This window comes from Nycticebus coucang, chromosome 5 (genome assembly GCF_027406575.1).
Source record: "Nycticebus coucang isolate mNycCou1 chromosome 5, mNycCou1.pri, whole genome shotgun sequence".
Taxonomy (NCBI): domain Eukaryota; kingdom Metazoa; phylum Chordata; class Mammalia; order Primates; family Lorisidae; genus Nycticebus; species Nycticebus coucang.
Genome location: NC_069784.1, coordinates 41,917,338 through 41,938,953, shown reverse-complemented (window position 1 = coordinate 41,938,953; position 21,616 = coordinate 41,917,338). Strand labels below are relative to the sequence as shown.

At 39.9% G+C, this 21,616-nt stretch overlaps 1 protein-coding gene across 6 annotated transcripts in view; it reads right to left on the bottom strand.

Annotated features, from left to right (window-relative positions):
* RAP1A (RAP1A, member of RAS oncogene family) overlaps positions 1 to 10,668 on the bottom strand; it is an 83,088-nt gene extending 72,420 nt beyond the window's left edge. For 2 of the 6 annotated variants that reach the window (XM_053591060.1, XM_053591057.1), the window contains exons 1-2: positions 10,516 to 10,655; positions 2,290 to 2,383 (exon numbers count right to left, since the gene is read on the bottom strand). The gene's annotated coding sequence lies outside the window, so the exon portion shown is untranslated. Of the gene's footprint in view, positions 1 to 2,289; positions 2,384 to 10,515 lie in introns of all 6 variants that reach the window. The other 4 variants (XM_053591059.1, XM_053591062.1, XM_053591056.1 and 1 more) reach the window with 4 other exon arrangements.
* Positions 10,669 to 21,616: the final 10,948 nt, after the last annotated feature.

Sequence of the window (21,616 nt, the reverse complement as noted above, 5' to 3'; positions counted from 1 at the left end):
TGACAAAAAATGGCATCTACAAACTCATTTTTTTTTTAATTAGGAAATTAAGGGATAAGAAAAAGAACAAGAATTCTAGAAGTAGTATTTTTTTTTATTTCCTATTTTTTGGTTGCTCCATATTCTACTTCCTTTACCATTCTAAGCTGCCTAACACATAAGTGTATATTCCACTTCTCATAACATCTACTCACACAACTGGTATTTTTAAAATCTAGCAGTAATCATGAATGTTACAAAAACCACATGCAGAAGATTTTCACCTTACAGTGAAGAGTTTTAAGATAATACCTCCAGAAATACAAAGTCTAAAAGTAAGGATGCTCTTGTTAACCAAGAATGCAAAATGCTAACTAAAAAAAAATTTCTGGAGACTATGTTTTTTAAAAAAGCATCAACATATGCTTTTCACTGATGAAATGTTAGGAATCTTTTACTTTTCAATTAAGAAAAAAAAAAAGGTTTCTCTCTTTGAGAGAAGTTCTATCTTCTCTCAAAGGTTGCCTAAGTACATGTAGCCTAAATCTTAGACTGTTTCTTTTAAAATTTAATCTCCAAATAGAATACACAGAATTTGACAATGGTGACTCCCACCTTCCAATCTTGCCTTATCTGTGTTATTAATCCATCCTCACTGTCTTCAGTTTCTTCCTTCCTTAATTCATTCAGTATAACCAAATCTATCTTACTTTTGATGAACACTCTTATCAAGTCATTTTCCCCACACCAAAACTTCCTGTGCTTCTGAATAAGAAATTTACACCAACAATTCAATGTCTTATAAAGTCTAGCCCCAATCTGTATGGCTTTATCCCCATTATCTTCTAACTACACAAAAACCTAGGCTCTATCAAACCAATCCTCCTGTCACCCAACCATCCCTGAACTTTCTACCTCAGCACATGTTATTCCTACCACAAAGAACATCCATTACTTCCCTCTTACTGCCTGCTCACCACAGCTCACTGGCATCTCTATACTTAGCAAACAAGAATATAAAAATGAGGTATTTCCTGCCCTCTAGGAGACTAGCAGAAAAAAAAAATTTACAAAAACAAAATTTATTAAATACTTACTATGTGCTAAGCAGTCTTACACATTATTTCTAATCCTCTCAATAATCCTTTGAAGTAGGTAGAAAGATAAGAAAGCTAAGGTTTAGAACATCAAATCATATATGTATTATATATGTATTTAGTAAGTTGCCTCAAATCATGTACTTAGTAAGTAGTGAAGCAAGAATGTGAACCCAGGCTGCCTCATTCCAGAGCCTTTGCTCTAAACATTAACAGTTACTATATATATTTTTATATATTATTTTTTATATTATATATATATATTTATATATATGTATTTTTTTTTTGGAGAAAGAGTCCCACTCAGTCATCCTGGGGTTGAGTGCTGTAGCATTATTGCTCACAGCAACCTCAAACTCTTGGGCTCCAGTTCTTCTTGCCTCAGCCTCCCAAGTAGCTAGGACTACAGGCACCTGCTACCACACCTGGCTATTTTTAGAGACAGGGTCTCGCTCTTGCTCAGGCTAGTCTTTAACTCGTGAGCTGAAGCAATCTGCCTGTCTCAGCCTCCCAGAGTGCTAGGATTACAGGTTTTAGCCACCACACCCGGCATCTATTTTATCAGATTTGCTTAACCACCCACCTCATCTATCTGATATAATTAGTTTTAAGTAACATTTCTACTTATTACACACTATAAAACATGCTTTCTCATTGTTTGTAGTTTCAGTAAAAGACATTAAAATTCCATTTCTCTCTAAAAAAAAAAAGGATGCTCGAATTGCAACTTCAATCAATGTCTTTTGCCACAAAGATTACTTAAACCTAAAATATTTTTTTTTTTTTTTTTTGTAGAGACAGAGTCTCACTGTACCGCCCTCCCCGGTAGAGTGCCATGGCGTCACACGGCTCACAGCAACCTCTAACTCCTGGGCTTACGCGTTTCTCTTGCCTCAGCCTCCCGAGCAGCTGGGACTACAGGCGCCCGCCACAACGCCCGGCTATTTTTTTCTTGCAGTTTGGCCGGGGCTGGGTTTGAACCCGCCACCCTCGGCATATGGGGCCGGCGCCCTACTCACTGAGCCACAGGCGCCGCCCAAACCTAAAATATTTTTAAAGAAAGTCATTCCAACCAACTTTTTGGAAGACAACTGCAAATTACTACTCATATACTGTAAACATTTTATAGACTATTAATGTTAGGAGGATTTTGTTATTACCACCCCAAGAACGTAACAGATATCTATCAAATTGGCAAAGATTAAAAACTGACCTACTCAATGCCATTGAAGGTTCAGTGAGACACACACTCTTATACACAGGGTAATCACCCTCTGATCCAGTTATCCCACTTCTGGGACTCTATCCTATAGAAAGAAAAAAAAAAAAAACAGAGATACAATCAAAGATAAATGTACAAAAATGTTTGTCCCAGTGTTAAGATAGTAATTTTATAAGAATCAACCTTAAAAAGTCCCACACTAGGAGACCAACATCCCATTCGGGAAGAAGAGGTAGGATCAAAACAGTATGTATAAAAGTATGATTCTAATTTTTGTAAAAAATTTAAAAATCTGTACACACAAGGAAAGAATTGGAAAAATATGCATTAAAATGTTAGTAATTTTTTCTGGCTACTGGGATTATAGGCAGTTTTCAATTTCTTATTTATACTTATGTTCTTTTAAAAAATTGTCATATAAAAATTTGTCATAATGTGACATGAAATACTTTACACAGAAAAAAATATGTTTAAGTAGTCACAGCCACTAAAAATGATCCTGAACTGGACATTAGTTGGATTAGTTGCATTTCCTAGTGCAAAGAAAACGTCAGACTTGTTTTGTTTCCATCTTCTATTATGTTCATGTTTACTTTTAAATTGTGTAGAGGATGTCATCCAATACATCTAAAATACCTGTATTTACCAAACTGCACAAGGCCCTCTTTCTTAAAAGCCAATTTGCCAAAAACAAAGCATCACACTTAAGTGGATTAAAAACTATGTATGTCTACTGAGAATAACAAATTTTAATCTTAACTCAAAACATGCAAAATGGAAAAACCAGAAAAATTATTCTCATTTTGCAAACTAACTAAACATACTATTGTTGCCTTATAAGCACATCATAATTAGGTACGGAGTGGGAAGGAACTTAAAAATAAAACTGGCAAGCTACCAACATTCACTAAAAATGCACAGTGGTGCGTTTTATCTATTTGTGCATTTCCGTCCTGGCTGATAGTTAACTTTATGTCAGAAGATGACTTTAATCAATGTAGAAAAACTATTAACAAGTTGGTCTACAAAAAAAACCATTCACAGAATTAAAATCGCTAGCTGAACAAGGAAACAATTTCCCTACAATGTGGTGTATGTGTGTGTACAGAAAGACAATTCACAAGAAAAATGTCTTGGACTGAAGTAAAATAGGTAGTAGAGCAAAAAAATTCTTATTTTAATATATATACATATTTTTTTTTCTTTGCAGTTTTTTTTTTTTTTTTTGGCCGGAGCTGGGTTTGAACCTGCCACCTCTGGCATATGGGCTGGCTCCCTATTCCTTTGAGCCACAGGTGCCACCCTATTTTACTATATTTTAAACAACTGGGAAACTGATTTGGTCTAATACTACGAAGGTGTTAGAAAATAAGACTATAGAAATAGCTATTCAACAACTAAGGGGGAACTTAAAATAGTCACAATGATTTTACTTAGAATATGAATATCATTCTATTTTTACTATATCATGAACATATATTTACAGTAGAACCTCCACAGTTGACTACCTCCCTCTATTGACCACCTCTTTACATTGACCTAATTTTCATAGACCAGACATGCATGCACCAGACCTAGTTTCTTATGTTGATCACCTCTGTATGTTGACCAGTTTCTTACAGTCCCTTGGTGGTCAACTTACGGAGATTCTAGTGTATTTATAAAACATATGTAAGGCTCTAGCAAACATAAATTACTAGACCATAAATTACTTAAAGCAGAAACTATACTGTTACATCTCAGTGTCCATCAAAGAGCCTAATTTTGGGTCACTGTAACATCTGTTTCATGATTGAATCTGAAATCTATTAATGAAATTATGCAACATTTTCATAAGCATGGAATTTAAAAAACAGTTTCAAAGGCATTAACAGATTTGGGGTAGATTGTAAACTACATAAAATTCAAAGATTAGTGTTAAATTTCAACTACGATAATTAACTTAATGGATGCTTAATGTTTTATATAGTATCTCCAACTTGTCTAGAAGAGAATAAATGAACTTTAAAATAGCATTGAAAATACATTAAATAAAATTACTCTCTGAATTACACATATGACATAACTAAAATGTACAGTGTGCAATCAGAGATTTCCTACTATTAACTTAAAATTCGTATAAGCTGCATTTGGAATTTGTCCAAATAGTTGCACCCACTTCTTCTAATCTTTTTATAAGTTTTGTCTCTGAGAGCTAAACCAGTCTATTATAAACAAAGTTATTTTACATATCCAAAATAAGTGGATACAGCACAAAATTACAAAAAACCATGAATAACGTGTTACAGATGTATATGAGTTCAAGGAAGGGTATTTCAAGTTTTAATTAATCTAAGAGTATCTCTTATCAGTTGTTTGTAGTTCAGTAAATTCCTATTCTTATGAAATGTGGCTTTATTTAAAGATATTCTAAGACCAAGCACAGGATTATATATTTAATTTTTAATTTTGTTAACTTTAATACTGCACACTTTGACCTACTCTCTGCCAATGTGAAATAGGCCAGAGACAGGAAACAAATGGGAAAACTAGAATGATTCATAAAGAATTTCTTCTCAGATTTATATAGCTTAAAAAAGTCATTAGTGCTTTTTAAAAAGCCAGTAATTTGTCTAACAACAAGTTTATTTCACAAAACACATTAATCTTCCTTGTGTATATCACATTCTAAATACATTAAAAGAATTATTTTTAAACCATTTATAAAAGCACACTATTTCCTGTTTAAACTCTACCTTAAAAATCACACACAATTTCCTTTTTTTTATTGTGTGTGTGTGTGTGCACGCATGTTTGTACTTTCTATCTCTAAATGGCCTATTTTCAAGCGGAAATGAGAGCATGGCACAGTTCTCTGCTGAACTGTTTTGTTGATCAGAACATCATGATAATGAGCAAAGCTAAGCTTGTAAGGTTCAATACTCATCTGGACCCTTTAACTTTGAAATAAACTGCCCTGTCAACCAGTCACCTCAAAATGAGACTGCGTCAGGAGGACTGGTACAATCATTCAGTGCAAACCCATAACTATCATTACAAAAAATTCACTATGTAAATGGGCCATTATCTTTGCATATGAAAGACTGAAGAGCACATTAAAATTATAGTTTGTAATCTCCAAATTTCATGCACAGAACAAAATGGGAAAAAAGAAAAAAATGACACTTTATTTCTTTTACCTCTCAGTAACATACAAAAGCCTAAATATCTGTTTAATGCTAAACTTTTTCATAAGATGTAATAATGTCATTAAGAAATGCAGAAATATATGCTATCTGAGTGAGCAAAATATACTTGAAGATATACCATTAACACTTCTACAACTGATTACCTATATTCAATTGTGGATTTTTTTTTTTTGTGGTTTTTGGCCGGGGCTAGGTTTGAACCCGCCACCTCTGGCATATGCGACAGGCACCCTACTCCTTGAGCCACAGGCGCCGCCCACCTATATTCAATTGTTATAGTTGATTCACTTAATTTGAAAGGAAACATCAGGGGGAAAGTAAGTTTATATTCACAATTTTAAGTGCACCACAGTATTAAAATATAAACGCTTTATAGAGTTATTCCTATTGAATATGTAAAATAAGAGATTTTAGGAACTGGGAGCTTAAAAGTCATCTGGGGTTCAATGAACATTTACTGTGTTCTTAGAATATATCAGACAGAGATTAAGGTGCTTTCAGTTAACTCAGTAAATTCAACCTGTTCCCTTTCATAGATGTTGAAGCTCCTGCTCTCTGCTTATGCCACATCAAGCCATGGAAGGTTCGGAACCAGATATGCTGAACAAAGTCCTCACAATGGTATAATTTTCTTTTTTTTTTTTTGGAGAGACAGAGTCTCACTGTACCGCCCTCCGGTAGAGAGCCGTGGCATCACACGGCTCACAGCAACCTCTAACTCTTGGGTTTACGCGATTCTCTTGCCTCAGCCTCCCAAGCAGCTGGGACTACAGGCGCCTGCCACAACGCCCGGCTATTTTTTTGTTGCAGTTTGGCCGGGGCTGGGTTTATAATTTTCTATCAAGACAGACTGCTATCATCTGCCCCTATAAACTACATAAAATTTCAAAGATGCAATGCTGGCCTTATTTAACAAAAACAATGGTCTCTGTTTTCTGAAAAACTATAAATGCAAACAACTTAAAAATTCAACTATGAGAGTCTTCAACTAAGTACCTGTTGTGTAATTTACTGCAAAGAACAAAACACGGGGCTCTCAGCTGTAAGTTTCTAAAACTATACAAAACAGAAATTAAGTAAATTACAGATACCATTAAAAATTCCTTTATAAGAAATAAAAGTAATTACCCTTGTGAAAAACTGGCTGCATACATGAAATGCCTATTTTATATAAAAGATCATCAACCATACACTAACAAAGTTCATGGGTAACAGCAAACACTGGCAAGATCTGGAGTTATACTCCAGATATATAATATATATATACAGAGTAATATATGTGAGGGCAGAGACCCTGACTAATTATCTCTATATCCAAAGAGCTAATTATATCCAATAATTAGTACCCTCCTGTTAAATGTTGAAAAGAGAGGTGAACTAACATATGAATTCTAAATAAGCTACTGAAAAATTCAACCTAACAATCTAAAATATTTTTTTATGACTGAAATTAGTTTTTAAGTGCTAAATAATAATACCCAGTGAAAATTCATGCTCAACAACTGTAGCTGTCAAAACTAGAATAACCTATTCTTTGAAGGCAATTCAGATATACACCAGAAGTATATTTACAGGCTTTGATCCAGTAGTACTTCTAGAAATGAATCCCCAGGAAATATTTCAAAAGAAGAAAATGTTGCATATGCATGTGTTCACTTTATTATTTTAAGAAAGAAGGATAATCTGTTAGGGAATTAGAGGAAAAAATAGAGGAGGAGAAAAAGAAACTACCTATATCGCCAATTACAAAAAAGCAGACTATTTTGCAATCACTGAAAAAGGTTAGAAACAAAAATTATTAACCCCTTAACTGGTCTTCCTGCTTCCACTCTTACCTCTTCCCCCCAGCACCGCCCCCCCACCTTGGTTTCCACACAGCAGCCACAATAAAGCTTACAAACTTAAGTCAGAATAAGTCTCCTCTACTCAAAACATCCAAGGGTTTCTCATCTCATCCAAAGTAAAATCCAAAGTTCTTACCACTGCCTACAAGACTTATAGTGGCCCCAGCTAATTCTCTAACCTCAAGTCCTCTCACTTTCTCTCCAACCACACTGGCTTCCTAGCTGTTATCAAAAAGGCCAAGTTCATTTAGGTGTCTTGGCATTTGTAATCCTCTCTGCCTGTAACCTTCTTCTCTAAGAGAGTACACATCCCTGGCTTCCTGTAGGTTTCTGCTCCAGTCTCAAGTCTTCCCTGACTATCCTGTCACTGTTTCTACCCCCTCACCCTACTTTACTCTTCTGGATAGCTCTTATCACCTAACGTATTCTATATTTGGTTATGGCTTGCATCTGCTGATTAGAATACAAGCTCTATAATAGCAAGGACTTTGTTTTATTCCCACACCAGGCATTCAAAAAGTACTTCCTTTAAATTAATACTGAATGTTGATAAGAAAATTATATGAAAAACCATGTATATGAATAAGTTTGAAAAGGAAAAATGAATAGTTTGATTTGTGAACATTTTCAAGTACTGATCATATTGCTAAAAAGTATTTTGTACATTAAAAACCATAAGTCAATTCTGACCATGATTTTAAGCTGCCAAAAGTGACTAGAAAAATCTTGTTCCCAAAGATCTAAAGTTGGTCTCTAAGTGTAGATACTGTCATTCCTGAGCCTGTACTAAGAATGAACAAAGACTTTTGAACAGTTTTAATATGAAACTGAGTAACACTGAGGGATTTCAGTTCACTTGTAAGACAAGTATCCCTGGTTGGTTTCAGAGGGTCCCTAAAACTGAATGCAAAATTTTGTGCAATAAATATCTATTGACTTTTTTCTAAAGAAAGAGTTCATATATTTCATCATATTTTCAAAGGGGTCAGTGACCTAGAAAAGCTTACAAATTATTGTTTTATATATTGGAAGTGAAATGCAATATCCTATGTAAGGTACCTCTCAAAAAGATAGGAGACGTACAATACCTAGACATATCCTTGTACTCATTCAATTCATTCAACAAATAATATGTATAGTCCTCAAAACCTTATAACTACTTGTATCTGAAATAAAACACAATTAAAAATACCAAGGAAACAACATTAAGATTCACTGAAAAAGGTCGGTGCCCATAGCACAGTGGTTATGGCACCAGCCACATACACCAAGGCTGGCAGTTTCAAACCTGCCCAGGCCAGCTAAACAACAACAACTGCAACAGAAAAATAGTCAAGCCTTGTGGCAGGCTTCTGTAGTCCCAGCTACTTGGGAGGCTGAGGCAAGAGAATTGCTTTAGCTCAAGAGTTTGAGGTTGCTGTGGGCTGTGACGCTACAGCACTCTTCCCAGGGTGACAGCTTGAGACTCTGCCTCAAAAAAAAAAAAAAAAGATTCAATGGAACACCACTCTAAAAAAAGAATACCAAATAATATAAATATAATTCCAAGACATAAAGTGTTACAGGAAAGCACAATAAAGACATTCGTCTAGGGCAGGGGTTCTCAAACTACAGCCCGCGGACCACATGCGGCAGTGTGATCGTATTTGTTCTCGTTTTTTGTTTTTATACTTCAAAATAAGATATGTGCAATGTGCATAGGAATTTGTTCATAGTTTTTTGTTTTTTTTTTTAACTATAGTCTAGCCCTCCAATGGTCTGAGGGACAGTGAACTGCCTCCCCACCCCCGTTTAAAAAGTTTGAGGACCCCTGGTCTAGGGGCTTAAACCAGCAAATACTATGTCAAAGTATCACAGGAATCAGTTTATCAAAAGAAAAGAAAAACTACCCACAGGGCATGTCCACTCCCACACATTCTGACAGGAAACCCAAAGAAAGTTTCCAAATCCTGTTTCCAGCAGCACCGCTTCGGAGACTGCCTGTCTGCAAGCATCTGAAGGTAAGAGCCTCAAGTTTCAAAAGCTGACACTTTACTTTTATTGTAATAAAAATATAGAGAATTATCATCTGCCACCCAAGAAGCAGAGAAGTGTCTATCTGTAAGGCTGTGGCCCATTAGCCTTCCGCCCTGTTATTCCATTTCATTTATTTCCCCCTCCTCCCGTCAAAATGGTGACAAAACAATTTCCCTTCCAAAAAGGAATACGAATGCTTGTTCTTCTTCCAACAGGTCAAAGGTCCCCTAAACTCTGGTTCTCAGGCCTATGAGGAGATCCCATTTTTCAGGCATGAATGTCTTCCTCTCAGCTTCTCCCCATAGCAATAAATTACACAATTCAACTGAAAACACCGTCCTTCCTTAACTTCCTGAGTGAGGGGAAAGTGACACTTCTACCCACCCTGGTTTGAAGGAAAATGAGGAAAACACCGTGACCTCTTCCCCAACAAAATTCAGGTTAGAAGCAGACACCCACGAAAAGGCGAACACATGGCATGCTGCAGGAGACACGGGGTAAGAGAGCGGGAAGGTGGAGTGGGGTGTAAAGATGTCAACCCTATCCACTGGGGGAAAAGAGGAAGGAAAGCGAGACCCTGAACCCTGACATAAGTGAACACGTAGAGGGCAACGCTCCAATCTACCCGTACCTCTCTAGCAGGGAACAGAGAACAGGAAATTCATCCGACCCAACAATTCCCTCCTCGTGTACCCCCAAAGGGATAGCGGGGTTGGAAGGAAGCTCTGACCCCAGACTGAGAACATTTAAGAGGAGAAAGGCAGCGATGTCCCTCTCAGACAGTGAGGGTCGAGGGGAGACGGCGAAGGAAATGGGCTTGTGCTGTGACACCTCGGGGAGTTGGAGGGTGGGGAACACAATGTCCTCTTTCTCTCCCTCAACCGGCCCCGGCCCCTCCCGTCCGTCTCCCGAAGGCCCAGCCACAGTCAACCCGGCTGGGTCCGCGGGCGTGGTTGGCTCTGGCCCTGGAAGCGGCAGGGCCTCTCTGAGTCCCGGCCCCTCCCGCCGGCCAGGCCCCCGGGCCGCCGCCCCGGACACCGAGAGAACGCGGAGGAGGAAGGGGGAGCCAGAGGACTGACCGGCGGTAGGAGCCGCCTCAGCCCGGGCTCGGCCGACCCGCGCCCCCCGCTCCCTCTGGGGCCGGCTGGGGCTCCCCGCCCCTCACTCACCCCCCCTCCCGGGTCCGGCGCCTCCTCCACCTCCTCCTCCTCCTCCTCCCTCCTCTCGGCCGTGGCTCCTGCTCCTGCTCTACGCGGCGACGGCAGCAGCGACAGTTTCGGGAACGGCGGCGACGGTGGCGGCGCCTCTGGAACGCGCACGCACGCAGCACGCAGGCCCCGCCTCCTTAGTTCCGTCCCGCCCCGCTGAGTCGGCGTCCAGGAGCCTTCAGCCCCGCCTTCCCCGCGCAGTTCGGGAATCCGCTTAAAGGAGCCGCGCAGGAAGGAGCGGGGAGAGCGGAGGACTACGGGGAAGGAGTGGGGAGTTTCAGCTTTGCAGAGGGCAGAATGGGGGCGAAAGGTTTGGATGGGTAAGGCCAGAAATGAAATGAGGAATGGTTCAGAGATTAAGGAGGAATAGAATTTGGAGAGAACGCAACCATTCCGCAAGTACTAACTGAGCACCTTTTTGGTACCAGGCACTGTTCAAGGCAAAAGGGATAAAGTCACAGAGACACTCAAAGGCTCTTGTAGAATTTGCATTCTAGTCGAGTGGGAGAGGGGAGACAGACGACGAACAAGTGACATAAGTTGCAGATAATTATAAGTGGAGTGTAGAAAAATAAAGTAGGAGATAGGATGACTTTACAGCTGGTCAGATGCTGTCTTTCAAAGAAGACCTTTGAGCACATAGATGCATGCTATGAAGGAAAGAGCCTAGCAAAAACGGGGTGGGTGGGGTAGGTAGAAACAGCATTTCTGGTCTGAGAGAAAATCAGCTCTAAACCCAGAGCTGTCAGGGTGCACTTGCCTTGTTGATGGCTGAGAAGAGTCAGTCAACCAGAGGGCCATGTAGTTAGAGAGGTGGACAAGTGACCAGATCCTGCGGAGCCTATAGGCCATTATAAGAGTAACAGGAAGCCAAGGGAGGAGGAGTGACTGCAACAGATATACACATTATTAAAAATTACTCTTACTAATGTTAGCAAAATAGCAGGAAGGCACAAATGTTGGGAGGAGGACCAGTCAGGAGGCTGTTTGTGGTAGCTTGGACTAACTAGCATGGCAGCTGCACAGAGCTGAGAAGAGGGCTAGTTTATCAAGACACATTTTAGTCAGATGCAATTTGATTGGGGGGACAGTGTGTAAGGTATAAAAAGATCATGGATGATTCTTAGGTTCAGAGCCTGATGACTAGGTTATAATGGTGTCCTTTAATGAGAAGGAGAAAACTCAAAGAGGAGTAGGTTTGTGGTGGGGGTACAAGAATTCTATATTGCATGTGTCATGTTTAAGGTCCCTGTTATACATTCAAGTGGAGATGTGAAATAAACTATTGGACATATGAGGCTAGAGCCTAGGAGTGTCCAACCTGCAACCCACCAGGCCAGCCACATACTGATTTTCGGAGGACTTTTTTTGCTTATCTGTGGTGTCAGAGATCATGAAAAGTATGCAGGGACTTTTGTTTTTTATTTTTGCTAATCAGCTTTGGTTAGTGTTTGTGTATTTAATGTGTGGCAGAGAAAAAAAGGTTGGACACCCCTGGTAGAGATATAAATTTGGCATTCATCGGCGTATAGATGCTTTTTAAGCCTTAGGTTTACTTAGGATCATTTAGGGAGTAGGAGTAGCTGGAGGAGAGGACCACCCTGGGAGATTACGGAGAAAAGGAGGTACCAGTCAGGAAGAATATCAAGAGAGGGTGGAGTGTTGAAAGATAACTGCTTCAGGAAAGAGGGGGTGATCAGTCTGTTGATACTGTTGAATAAGAAGAGGACTGATAATTTGAACACTGGATTTTGCCTGATGAAAGTTGCTGATGACCTTGATGAAAAGTTTCAGTGGAGTCATGAGGGAGAAAGTCTGATTAGGATGTGTCAAGAGAATCGGAGGTGAGGAAGAGAAAGGATTTATACCAAGTCTAAACAGCTCTTAAGAAGCTTTGCTTTAGGCTCGGTGCCTGTGGCTCAAGCAGCTAGGGCGCCAGGTACATAAACCGGAGTTGACGGGTTCGAATCCAGCCCAGGCCTGCTAAACAACAATGACAACTACAACCAAAAAATAGCTAGGTGTTGTGGTGGGTGCTGTAGTCCCAACTACTTGGGAAGCTGAGGCAAGAGGATTGCTTAAGTCTAAGAGTTTGAGGTTGCTGTGAGCTGTGATGCCAGAGCACTCCACCGAGGGTGACGTAGTGGGACTCTGTCTCAAAAAAAAAGGAAGCTTTGCTTTAAAAAGCAACTGAGAAATGGGCAATAGCCAGAGGGGTACTTGGGATGAAGGGAGGGTATTTTAAGATAGGAAATGCTTCCTCACATTGGTATGTTGGAATGATCCTTTAGAAAGGTAAAGTTGATGGTACAGAAGATGGGAGGAGAAAACAGTAGAAAGATTGTTGCCAAGTGAATAAGAACCAATGGGACCTAGCACAGAAGTGAAGGGGTTGACCTTGGATAGGAGCAAGGGCAGTGTGTTCACACACTGTTTTTGGAGAGAAGGCAGAGTGTGTAGGTATAGACGCACCCACACACTCTTTGGTGTTGGCGTGCTCAGGCCCCTGCAAAGCAGAGGGGGTAGGTAGGGAACCGATATCCAGCCCTTGTTTTGCCCACCAAGTTGTGTACTCTGGTAGGGCCACATAAGCCTGGAGGAAGGGGCACATTTCTAATTGGTCCACTTCTAGGGGAGGTGCCTTTTAGCAGTCCAATGTACCACACTGTATCTATGCACCTTTTCCCAGTCTGCACTGAGTGCTCACTGGGATTGGTGAGGTAAGATTTGGTTTGTATGCTTTACTGTGGGCAATTAAAAATCTGTGTGTGGGCAAGGGCTGTTGGCTTCTTAAGGAGATAGAAGAAGGTAAGAAATAATGTCTTGAAGAGTAGAAGAGTGACTAGAGAAGTGTAGTGTGGACAACGCTGAGGGCTGTCTGGAGTCCGGCCCACTCAGTAAGGTTGTGTGAGTTTCTCCCAGCTACACTTCAGTGCCTGGGGATTGAAGGAGAATTGTATTCAATTGGGGCTGGGTTTTTGCTGATAAAAATCAATAAGAGGAATAAGGGTGTAATGTAAGGGGGTAATTATAATGATAGACCTTGGAATCAAAGCTGGGAGGGTAGAGGTCAAGTAAAAATGTTGTGAGTTGATGGTTTGGTGGTCCCTGAGGTTAGGAATAGTTGGAGAGGAAGCAATTAAGTGAGTGAAGGCAAGGGGACTTTCTAAGGATCAGGCTTGGGGAAGGGAGAGTGAGTGGTTCTGGGAGAGGAAGTATAAAATATCTGTGAGATAAAAGGGTTTAAGCTGGCAGCAAAGAACAACAGAAACAGCAAAGCCCTTGGGCAGGCCTTGGCACAGTGTATGTGAGCCACTGGTCTGGAGTGGTGGAGGAGTTGGATTGCCCACTCTATTCAGAGAGCTGCAAAAACTGGAGAGAAACTGAGTGCAGGAGGGGACAAGCCAGTTAGTTCTTGCTGGGGCTCTGTTACCAGCTTTGGGAGATCCCAGTGGGTGCTTTGCTTTCCCCACCCTTTCCTTTCACCATGGACACCCAAGCATTTGTGTAGACACTTTATCTCACGTGGTGTTTGACGGAAACGAATCTGATACCTTTCCTCCTAAATCCAACTCTTCCTCCTCCTGGTTTCCCCTTTTCTGCTCATGCCAGTGCCTTTCTCCGTCACTAAGCTGCCCAGTTAGGCCCCAAATGTGGCAAGCTGCACTAATAGAACATCCCACCATGATGGAAATGGTCTTTATCTACATAGTGCTAGACACTAATCACATGTGGCTATTGAACCCTTGTAATGTGGCTAATGTGACTGAGGAACTGAATTTTAAATCGTACTTAATTTTAATTAAATTTATATTTGAATAGCTGCACATGGCTACTATATTGGACCACACAGGAATAGATATTGTACTTTCTACACAATGACTCTTCCATCCTTGAGTGGGGAACCCTCAGCCTTTGGTCTCCATGTGGTCCCTTGATGAAATCCTTTATTAAAAGGATTCAGTTAAAAGGCCCCAAGGCCGCAGGTTCCCCACCCCTGTGTTTTCCACCCACAATCCATCTTGTGTTCTTGCCAGACTATCTGCTCAAAGCAGTGGCCAAATCATGACTCCACCCTGTTTTAAAAAGGATCATTAGGCTGGGCAAGGTGGCTCTTGCCTATAATCCCAGCACTCTGGGAGGCTGAGGCAAGTGGGTCACCTGAGCTCAGAAATTCAAGAGAGACCAGCCTGAGCAAGAGCGAGATCCTGTCTACTAAAAATAGAAAAACTACCTGGGCATGATGGCAGGTACCTATAGTCCACAGTAGTTGGGAGGTGGAGGCAAGAGGATAGCTTGAGCTCAAGAGTTTGAGGTTGCTGTGAGCTATGATGCTATGGCACTCAACCACAGGCAACAGAGTGAGGCAGAGCCTCAGAAAAAGAAAATTAAAAAAGGAAAACAAAGATCACTAGTTCCCCATCAAATTAAATACAAACTACTCAATCTGCCAGTTGTCCTGCTGTGTATCTCCATCCTACTCTTCCAGACTTACCTTTCAGGGTATCCTAACATAATATTGGGAACCGCTTACCGTAATCCTAACAACTATTTACAAAGGAGTCAACTCAAACTATCAGCCTGCAACAAATGCCTCTCATCCCTTCTACCAACCCTAAAACCTGTTGAAATCCTTAAAGGCTTGTCTTGTATTGCAGCTCCTAATCAGACCCCTCTAAAATCCCATGGTTTCTGTTTGTACTTCGTCTGTAGCACTTATATGCTGCCTTGTAGTACATTTTGCGTGGTCATTTTATTCCCATTAAATATTCCTCCTTGCAGGTCACTGAGTTTATTTGTTTGTTTTTGAAGCAGACTCTCAGGCTGTCGCCCTGGGTAGAGTGCTGTAACATTATAGCTGACAACAACCTCCAACTCGGGCTCAAGCAATTCTCTTGCCTCAGGATTTTCTATTTTTAGTAGTGACAGGGTCTCACTTTTGCTCAGGCTGCCCTCAAACTCCTGAGCTCAAACAATCCATCCACCTCAGCCTCCCAGAGTGCGAAGATCACAATCACAGGCGTGATTACACCTCACCCGGCCAGGTCCCTGAGTTTTAGTTATGTTAGTGCCCCTTGCAGTGTAAGTCTTGCACCTTGTAAAATTAAGTACTCCTCCAACAGCCACTGAATTGAATTAGACACTTTCGTGAAGTCTATAGAGCATTCATTCCCCTAACTCTGGTAGTAACATCACTAATACTCAAAGAGAAAGTATTTACATCCTGGAAGAAACTTTTCGAACATGAAGTTCAAGCTTTTGATGAGAAACAGATTAATTGTATTAATATTTCTTTTCCTGTTACTGTTGGCTGAGAATTTCTTCCAAATGCTTCCCAAACATAGGGCACTTTCACATAGTTTGTAATCCTAGAGAGTGTGGGTATTGTTAGAACTGGCAAGACCAGCATAGCTATTTCTAGAGTCAGTTTATAGAAAAGGCCTTTAGGAAGCATTCCGATTGTGATACAAATCAATGAAAAGAGGCCTCCAGTGTTTAGAAAATGTGTTTTTAGAGCTTGAACGGGAACCTGTAGCCCAAGAGTAGAATTATATATGCTATGCCCTGTAATACCTAACAGACTTTTCTTGTTGGTCCAGTGAATTTTAAGGATTGGAAGAACAAGTATAATGTTTTAAACGAAATATGTATTTCACACATACAGAACCTTATGCACATTCATTCATCAAACCTTAACTGAGGCTTGCTACTTGGGAAGCACTTTATGCTTGGTGCAGAGGATACAAAGATAGGGAAGATATGGTTCCTTTCTTCAAAACGATTCTACAGTATCTCATTTAATCCTACTAACAACAGCATTAAAGCATTACATAGGTGTTATTAGCCTTCTTTTATAGGGGGAAAAATTTGCTCAGAAGGATTAAATGAATTCCATAAAAACATAGAGGAAGGCCTGAAACTGGCACTCAAATCTTTGGATGTCAAAACATTGGTTGAATTGGAACGTAAACTCCCTGAAGGCAAGCATCTAATCTGTTTTGTTCATTACTATATTTTTGAGCCTAAAAAGTACCAGAGGTATAGTAGGTTCTCAGTAAATGTATTTTAGGAATAAATATTAACAAGTGTGTGTGTGTGTGTGTGTGTGTGTGTAGCGAAAGAGAGAGAGCCTAATTCATTAGTTATTTGTATTTTTTTGTTTGTTTTTTGTTTTTGAGACAAAGTTTCACTTTCTTGCCCAGGTAAAGTGTCGTGGCAACATAGGTCATGGCAATCTCAAACTCTAGGGCTCAAGTGATCCTGTTGCCTCAGCCTCCCGAGTAGCTGGGACTACAGGCACCTGCCACAATGCTTGGCTATTTTTAGAGATGGGGTCTCACTCTGGCTCAGGCTGGTCATGAACTCCTGAGCTCAGAGAATCTGCCTAGCTGGGCCTTACAGAGTTCTGGGATTACAGGCATGAGCCACCACACCCTGCCAGTTATTTGTATGCTTTTATTAACAATGTACTGAGCAGTTCTTACCTATGTTAGTGCTACTCACAATGGTCCATGGTCTGGGGCTAGTCCATGAATTGTTGATTACCAGTTGACCTTGAGATAAGGTCACTGATAGTAAACATTTAAAATCTTTTTTGGCAATTTGACTTTACTCTGATATCCAAGCAATTAATCAATAGACTTGTCTAATTGAATCAGAGCATAGCCCAGTACAGGTTTTGCCTAACTCTTGTGGTGAGTCACACATGATAGAAGCTGTGTACTAGTCTTACAGCATCTAATATAATCCAGCCATTATGGCCATTTACCACTCATCTTCCCTTCCTCCTGGATATTCTTTACTATTTAACAAAGAAAACATTTCATGCCTTTGAAGTGAAAGATTTGGCAATTGTTTTTTTTTTTTTTTTGGCAAACAGATTTTAAATTTTTTAAAAAACGTATTTATTTGTTGCAGAAACTCTTATCTACTGATCTCATGATATAGGGGCATTGTTGAATAATAAATAAGTATATGACCCATGTGAGACTCCATATGTTTAAATGTCACTTACTGTGCGGTCTTGGACAAACTGCTTAACCTGTAATATGGTACTAGAAACAGTACAGTATTTCTTGGGACTTTAGTACAAACTAAGAGAGATAATGCATGTAGGGTACTTTTCATAGATACTGGCACATAATAACAAAGTGTTTTTTATGTTATACTAAGTATTATCTATTATTATTATTTCATTGTGGACTCATAAAAGTTCATAAAATTTGAAAGATTAAAACATCTTGACTATAGAGATAATTCTATAAATATCCAGGCTTATAAACAGTTACTTGTCAGTTGTCCATATTATTAAGATTCGTTAGCTCCATTTGTTTCTTTATGCATCGTGTGATCAGAGGGCCAATACATTTGGTTTCTAGGTGGCCATAACAGTTCCTGTGTCTTCAGCTCAGGTCATCTGAGTGGTGAAAGACGGTAGCCAGGCAGGTGCACACCATGCATTGTGTGAAAGCTCCATCAGGGCTCCATCGAGAGTTGTTTGTTTGGTGGCGTATGTGTTGCCTATTTCTATGTTTTATACAACAGATTTTATATGCGGCCCTTTCTGCTGAGCTGTAACCTGCTCATTCTTTTCCATTTCCTTCCGGGAACATTGTCATCTGGAAGGAAGCAGCTATTCAGCCATGCAGCTCTGCAACTTTTGGAAAAAGTCAAGGATTCCTGGGGCAAGGAAGTTGGATAATGATGAACACAGGTGGGACACAGCTGGCCACTGGAAAGAGAGCCCAATGTAGGCAGGAGGCCAGACTGTGCCAACAGTAAGCAAAGTCTTTTCTTATCAGAAGAGAAAAGCTTGCACTTAGCTGTACTATCAGGGAGAAGACTGGCAGCAGACCAACCCAGCCTTCACTAAATGGGGGGAAATTTAAATCCACGGGGGTTTGCTCCAGCTTTGTGGATGTGAGTTAACATCATTTATCCTGTAACAGAACTCCAGCATATGTAAACTGAAAATTAAGCAACCCCAACATATGGATATCTGAATTTATAGAAGGCAGAATAATGTGGTTAGGGTTGCTAGATTTAGCAAACAAAAATACAGGATGCCCAGTTAAATTTGAATTTTAGATAAACAACAAATACATTTTTAGTGTAAGTATGTTCCATACAGTATTTAGGATTTGTTTAGCTGAAAGTCAAATGTAACTCTACTTTATTTGAAAACTCTAAACGTGGTTAAACATGTCGGCTCTGGAGTCATACAATGTGAGTTCAAATTCTGATCTTGCGACTTGCCAGCTGTGTGAAATGACCCTGGGCAAATTGCTTAACCTTTTTGAGCTTCAGTTGCTCTATGTGTAAAATTAGGGTAACACTTACCCCATAGGGTTGTTGGGAAAATTAAATAATATATTTAAAAATTTACAATGGTAACTGACCCATATTAAGTGCTCAAAAAATATTAGCCACTTTTACAGGTAAGATAAATGGTTATTCACTGATCACATTACTTTTTTAAAAAATTGACATGATGATTCCAACTACCTTTTTAGAAATCTAAATGGAGGGTTTATTTCCCCTATTTACATGGTGCTTTCAATTTAGTTTACAAGAAACTGAGCTAACGACAATTTTTAGACTATCTATCTTAGCAGTATTATCAGATTTTCGATTTAGTCCCTTGATGCCTGATACTTGAACCCAATTTTGAAGACAACCTAAGTGCCAAGTTTTCAGTAAGAAATTTGGGTATATGTCCGCACAGCTTTTTTGTTTGTTTTGTTTTAGACAGAGTCTCACTTTGTCGCCCTGGGTAGAGTGCTGCAGCGTCATAGCTCACAGCAACTTCAAACTCTTGGGCATAAGTGAACCTCTTGCCTCATCCTCCCAAGTAGCTGAGACCACAGGTGCCCGCCACAATGCCTAGCTATTTTTTAAGAGATGGGGTCTCACTCTGGCTCAAGCTGGTCTCCAATTCCTGAGCTTAAGCAATCCACCTGTCTGGGTCTCCCAGAGTACTAGGAGTACAGGCATGAGCCACCACAGCCAGTCTCACAAAGTATTCTTGAGGGTTTACTGGGTAAAAGTCAGGAGCCAATGACAGCTTGAGAATGGTATTTTGTTACAAGCAGTTTTATTCAATGGTATTTATTGTAATAGGATTTCTATACTCTGTAGATTATTTAAGAACAACTAACTTCTACAGAGTTACAGTTTTTGGATATAGAGTTCTGTCAGCAAAAAGTTAAAAATCAGACAAGAAGAAATAGTGTGATAAAAAGAACAGTCAGGGAAGTATATTCAGAGTAATTTGAATCTATGCTCCTGAATTAAAAAAAAAAAAAAAAAAAAAGGTGTGTTGGGGGGATGAGCAGTAAAATTGAAATCAAAAAATCTAGTTTTCCCACTTGGTACAAGTCACCTAATACTTCTGAATATTTATTTCCTCATTTATAAAATGAGAACATTAGCCAGGTGTGGTGGTTCACACCTGTAGCACTCTGGGAGGCTGAGGTAGGAGGATCCCTTGAGCTCAGGAGTCCAAGACCAGCCTGAGCAGGAGCAAGAGCATTAGCCAGGTGTTGTGGAGAGTGCCTGTACTCCCAGTTACTTGGAGAGGCTGAGGCAAGAGGATTTCTTGAGCCAGAGAGTTTGAAGCTGCTATGACGTAGATTGAGTCCATAGCACTCCACCCAGGGCAATGGGATGAGACTCTGTTTTAAAAACTAACTAAATAAATAAATTAATAAAATGAGAATATTAATATTACCTTAAAATGCAAGAGTTAGGTTAATGAGATTATATACATATACCTTTATAATATATTAAGCTAAATGAGTTGATATAGTACTGGCTTATTAATATGAATCTTTTATGTTCACTAGAAAGAAGACCATATAGCCGTGCAGCCGTTCAGGAGGATTAAAGCCTGGGGTTTATACTACTTTATATGGCTGAGCTAAAACTCCTTACTCTGTCCATATCTGCTTCTGGATTAGAACCAATAACTTCTAAACAATGATACAACTTAAGGGGAATGCAGGGGAGAACTTCACCTTCCCTGTCTTCAATGACTGTGTGTGTGGTGTGTACTGGGACAGGAGAAAGGCCAGAAAAGGAGTTGGATATATCCTTTTCTTTTTAGTAACTAGCTAAGCCAGATATCAAACTTTGTGTATAAAAAATATTAGTTTGAGTCCAAAAAAGTGGAAAACACATTTCCAGTAAATTTATAATATTAATTTTGAGCTGAGGGAACAAATTCCAAATTCAAACCAGTTTCAGAAATTATGACCTCAGTTTTTCCAGAATTTCTACCGATTAGGGTTGTTACAGATTAACCAGAGGTAGAATGTATTAGTGGTGAAAAAAATAAGAGAGAAAATTAGAATTCATGACAATACTTGAATTCAGAGAACAAAGTGTCCTATGTTAGCACTTACTACTAATCGATGAGACTCAAGCTAAGGAGTGTAGAATTTTCTTTCTTTTTTTTTTGTAGAGACAGAGTTTCACTGTACTGCCCTCTGTTAGAGTGCCGTGGCGTCACACAGCTCACAGCAACCTCTAAGTCTTGGGCTTACGCGATTCTCTTGCCTCAGCCTCCCGAGCTGCTGGGACTACAGGCACCCGCCACAACGCCCGGCTATTTTTTTGTTGCGGTTTGGCCAGGGCTGGGTTTGAACCCCCAACCCTCGGCATATGGGGCCAGCACCCTACTCAATGAGCCACAGGCATCGCCCAGGAGTGTAGAATTTTCTAAGAAGGAGGGAGTAAGTCTTAGGCTTTTGACAAAGGAATTACCCAGGGAGTCGTTTTTTTGGCTGGAAGGTCATAAAGAGTGTACAGTTTTTCGAGCAGTACAGGGATGATGGTGAACTAGGAAGCAGACCTGGTGGTTGTAGAATGAACTGGAAGATTATTTTGAAAGTAAGTTAATCAGCATTTATATATTGAATATCAACCAAGTGCTCCATAGCTGAATACATTCAGGAGACACCGTGACACGTAAAGGACGTCCACCCAGTACACCTAGACTAGGGAAAGCCTAGATCAAGACAGGAAAAAAAAAAAAAAAGACAGAAGGAAGTTCCTGTAACAA